The sequence below is a fragment of the Sipha flava genome, unplaced genomic scaffold (genome assembly GCF_003268045.1).
Source record: "Sipha flava isolate LNK unplaced genomic scaffold, YSA_version1 179_pilon_pilon, whole genome shotgun sequence".
NCBI lineage: Eukaryota > Metazoa > Arthropoda > Insecta > Hemiptera > Aphididae > Sipha > Sipha flava.
In genome coordinates this window covers 1860624-1866716 of record NW_020272149.1, presented here as the reverse complement: position 1 = coordinate 1866716, position 6093 = coordinate 1860624, and positions in this window count along the sequence as shown.

The window sequence follows — 6093 nt, the reverse complement described above, 5'->3', positions numbered from 1 at the left end:
TGCGGGAAAACTAAATTCCGCTAACAAAATTAGACTTGTTTAATTTGTTTCATCATATTTTTTTCCATTATTTTCATATGGTATAACCCACAATTCATTTTTTTTTTCCATAAAATACATTACATTCGAAGCGTTCAACGTATAAAATATTGTTATTATAGTGTTAATAGTAAATTATTATACAATTATCTCAATAACTTATGTGTAACATTGAATTATAAAAAGAAAAAATTAACAATATTTAATCTATATGAGAACTGAATCATAAACGTTTAATCTTTCAAGACAATCAATTTAAATTAAACAGAACACTTTTCAATTTATTAATGTTTGTTTTATTTAAAATTAAATTTATACACGTATTTTAAATATTGTCAGGGTTTATTGGTACATATACACGGATATACGCCGTATACCCTTCAGCAGATTTTTGATTTTCGGCGTATGTAAAATATTATTTTACGGATATACGCTTCTAAAATAACTCGAAAACCAAAATTTAATATTAGTTCATTGGAAAAATTGTTATAAACTATAAAGTTTAAATTAAATATTTATCTGTTGAGGATTACAGTGTAATCCTAATGTGATTAGCTATGTTTGACATATTTTAAGTTCAATTTAGTAAATAACATTTCGAATAATAGATATTATTAAATATAATATGGAGTATGGACATTCAACACGTGGTTATTAAATCTACATCAAGCAATTTATAACGCATGGCAAATGTATATCTTGTGGTATTGTATTTTATAGTCTTATTAGAAGTTATAAACATGTTAGGGATTAACTTAATTTATTCGAACGTTGCGAGAAAATTATATTGAGATTAATATCTATATTTTTTTAATGTGTATTATATTTACCTATACACCACTGAATATTGTGTATTCATTTCATAATACGTCGTACAAAACTAACATTCACGTAGACGGCTGTTTACGGAACTACACAGTGACTTGAATAAAAATAAACATTTTTATGATTAAAAAAGCCGGTATATTGAGCATATATATGTGTATATTGCATGATTATAAATTAAAAGTTCACTAACTTTAAAAACTAAATTTACCGTATTACATTCAAATAAGCAGTGTATAGCCGCGTACACACTAGAACACGCATAGACCAAGCATATGTGCTCACGTTGTATGTTGTGTGTGCTCAGTATGGACGTTATCACGCATAACAAGCTTACAGAATCTCGATATTCATTCCTTTATTGGATAATATTATAGATGACTTAAAAACACGTTTTTCCCAAAATACATTGGAATTATTTCAGTTATCTTTTTTTCTTCCATCTAATTTTTTAAGATTACCAAATTATCAAAAAAAAGAAACTGACAAAATAAAATCAGTTGCTAAAAACTTTCAAAAATTGTTTAATAAAAATGAATTATCCTCCCGATTAGTTGGTGAATACTATATTTGCAAAGAGAAGTGGATACGTGAATTTCAAAATGATTCATCAGTTATTTCTAACCATGCAATTGAAGTATCACAGAATTGTGATGACGACGTTTTTCCTTTAATAAATAAAATATTAAAATTATTAATTACATAACCCTTAGTAATTTTAGCTCTGAAAGGTCATTCTCTTCACTACGGCGTCTTAAAACATTGCTAAGATCATCAATGTGTGAAACACGTTTGACTGGACTTGCATTATTAAACATTCACAGAGACATTGCCATTGATGTTGAAAAATTAATTCAACGTTTCTCCAAAAGCAAAAGAAAAATTCCATTTGCAATTTGAAAACCATAAATAATAAGAAATTAACCTAACTTTAAGTTGTATATTTGATTAGAATTTATCATAAATTATAAATTACAGTAAAATTTAGAAAAAGTAATGTAATTAAACATTTGATAAGCAATAAAATAAAATATTGAGAAACCTAAATATTTAAAAAAAAAATGTTTGTATATATATTTTATGGTCTACTTAAAGGTAAATTTAATTTCAATCATTATTATGCTAGTGTCAAAATAATATAACATAATAAACCCTGATAATTAATTGATAATATTTGATGCCCCCCCCCCCCCCCCCCCGTAAATCTATTCTGGATCCGCGCCTGAACATTACATACTGCAAAAATAGCATCTTTTATGATTTACGTTTTCAAAAGTTCTTTCATAGAATCAAAACAATTTTCTTGCAAAAGATAACGAAGAAATATCTCTTTGTACTTTCTTTTCAAACAGGAAATCACGCCTTGATCCATTGGTTGTATTATGGAAGTTACGTTAGGTGGTAGATATCGATAAATATAATAATCGATGTATAATATTGTTTATCTTCATACTATTATCGTCAAAAATGTCATTAATACGATTGTCGTTATCGTGTATTATGTAATATAAAATGTTTGAATTATAACTAGTTATATATATCTACAGTCCATACTTATTTTTCAATTTTCGGAAGAGTGAGCACGGTTAATCGCAAACACGGATAATCGAGGTTCTCTTTGTACTTGCGTCCCCCAAAAAGTTATATTTTTTCAGGTAGTAAATTCAACAGGTAACTTGCATCCCATCTTGGGGACACACTCGATCATCTTCTTACCTGCTATAATAGTCATGACCAAGATGCGTCCATAAGTATTATGTGTTATAATAATCATACATGTGTAAATTGTGTATATGGTATAATAACTGCGACCATCGATAAATTAATATTATCAGCTATTATAGAGATTCAGTGTGATCAAATTAATTACGTACCATGACAACGTCCGGTTGTCGTCAAACATTTTCCGAGCCGTATTTATAAAACCGAATGCTTTGAAAAAACTTTAAATGTGATTAATCACTTGTAATACTTATTTTATGCAATGTTTATGATTTATTTATGTTGGGAAGCAACTTGACTGTCTCAAAAGGTACTATTGAATGTAAATAGGCTGATATTTTTTGAACCTTTTTTGGTAGGACGCAAATTACCTACTGATAATAATCTCGGACGCAAGTAGTATTCACCAAAACGGCCACCCCGAAACGTCCGATTCCCCGATCCTCCACGTGACTATTTTTCCGAAAAATTAAATCTTACTCTCGATTCCATTGTAGTTTTTTCACGAGTTCGTCGTATTACAACACTGTCACAATAGTGTAGTTCACTGGAGCAGTCAGTCTGAAATTCCAACGTACCAAATTACACCAAAAACAAATTAAGAAAAGCAAAGACGTCGAGTGCATACTAATAGAATATTTTTCCTATCCGAACTTTTTCTCCTTCACGCTAACTTACTTTGGAGGTTATCGCTGATGTTGACTAAAATCTGTTGGGTGAGGGAAAACACTGAATACAATCGAACAATTCAAAATGGCCAAGTTATGTTTATGTAACAGCAATCACTAGATTTCTATAGTAGTGTTTATGAAACGGAACTCGATACTCGGAGAATATATTTAGTGAGAATCATTTATAGTTTTTGATCTGCTAAAAATCGAAAGTCTGTATATTATATTTAATGCACACAATGCTTGACTTTGAGAGGCACAGAGGTGGTACTGCATGGCAAATGTTCTAACGGTTCGAGTCTAACCAGTTTTTCAAATATTTTAATATAGCTCTATTGCATATTGTATAGACGGAATGCATACCCATTATCACATCTTACTTGTAACCGAATAAAAATAAAATAAAAGAGTATACTGATTATGTGTATACCAAATTCATCACCTATCATTTTGAAGCACGATTAATACGTTTTTGATTGAAATCATAATAAAATTAGGAATGTACAACGATAAAAAAAATGTTTACTTCATACTACGGAACGCTTACTGGTTCGGGACAACAATTAGAGTTGAGAGGCATGTGGAGAGTTTTCATTCAACTAGAATTTACACAAACGTATTAGATATACTTCGGATTGGCCCAGCTAAATACCAAGAATAGATTAATAGATGTGGAATATTTTATTTAAAATGCACCGGTAAAATATGAATGCCCAAATTCATCGATTCCTAAGGTTTCACTTATTTCATTTATGTAAATTTATAACTATATTTTTAATAATCGATTTGATAAAACAACAAGAAGTTATAAGTTATTTTTGATGAGCTATAACTTTTTTGAGTTTTTCTAACATGATATATAATGCTGATGGAACATTATATAATATTTAATAGTATACCAATACAGATTTTTAAAAACCGCAGTTTTAAATTTAAGTATTATGAATCTGTAATTGTTATTAAATTTTTAATGCTGAACGTGACCAATGTTTGTACATTTTCAAGACCGTTATGTTTGTTTACAATAAGTTAATTTTAATACTTACCTTTTGAGTTAAATAAACAATAAAAAAATAAGCTGAAACATGTATATGAGTATACATTTAGTTTTCAGTCAGAAAAAAAACTGACTTACTCTTATTTCTGTTCTAAACGTACTGCGACGGAAACTCGAAATAATGTTGTTTTATTATCATCATCGAAGGGATGAAATAATAAAGTAGTCATGTCGGTGAAATAAAGTTGTCTTATAAACAATAATACTTGCCAAGCTTTAGTTCAGTTATAATTGTTTATATTGAACATTAAAAATTTGAACAGTTATTGTTATTATACAGTAACAACTCAATTAAAATATCTCAAATCATAGCTTTGAGTTACTCTTTATATTTATTGAACATCACATTTTCATCAATATTTTTCGAGTAAGCAGTTAGTAATAATTGAAAAATAATCAAATTTATTCTAGAAAATATTTTTATTTTTTAATATTAAATCTTATAAATTGAATGACAAATGTGTACATAGTATTTATATTACACCAAATATTGAACGTGATTACAATAACAACAATAGTCAAGTATACGACATGAACAGAAGTATTGTAGATTCATAAATTATTTACCTAATAACATATCATATTATTACATATTCCGGTAAATACAGTAATTCTAAAGTTTCAATACGTCATCATTGATTATGGAAAAATAACACGACACCCAAATGTGTATCTATTACAGAGGGATCATTTTTGGAACTCTAAGTAGCTCATAAGACCGTAGAAGTTCGTCGACCTTAGAATTTTTAAATATATTGTACATAATAAGTTATTAAAGCTTTAAATTATTTTGATGGATGGAACGGGTGACAAAAATTCAGCACACCAATCAGCTCGTCCAAATTCAAATATCTACAAACAATTATTAATAAATTACAGATTCAATATTCAATTTTACGCATCGACATAAATAATCGATAATCCTGTTAGTACTAAAAAAAATACTTACATTTTCTGTTCGAAAAAAACTTTTACGATTTAACTTGTTTGATCTCACAATAAAAGCATGCATCTTATATATAAATATATATATCTTATATCTTATATATATCTTAAATATAATTTAATCATTTCATAAACTCGTTTGAAGAAAAATAAAAACCAAAACTTATTCAAAATCGATTAAGAAACGCGTACGGAGGTAAACTAAAAACTTGTCGCGCGTACAGGTCCCTGCCGACACGTCGTCTGAAAGGTCATATAAAGTAATTATATGTTCCGCGTTGTAGACATAATATACGTGTCGTTACGTCGTTAGCGTACATTATGCACGTGATGCCATTTTACCGCGGTGCATGGTAATAATAATAATTAATATCATCATCATCATCATCGTTATTATTGCTATTATACGATAACACGAGTGCGGGATAGAAGTGCCACCGGCATGTACCCTACACCGCGATGATAGCCTCTGCGTACGTCTGCATCTGAACAGCGTCCACTCGTTTTCCATATTAGATTTCACAGTCTTGTACACAGCTTAAAGTGGTTTTGTACCGTAATAGCAATCTGCGTTTTAATGGTACACTGTGTACCTGCTGCAATGTACACCCGTACTATTTATCTCCGCTGCAACAACCCGAGAATTAACTACTTCACTAAGTTTCAGTTATGGATTCTGTATAACGTTCTCCCGTGGGTGTATTTCATTGTCGGCACCGTCGTCGTCGTCGTCGTAGAACGAACGAATAACAATGTACGCAATATAATATTAGACACTCACTTAGACCGGCAGTCCGATGGTTATATTATTATTATTATTATTATGACCGTAAT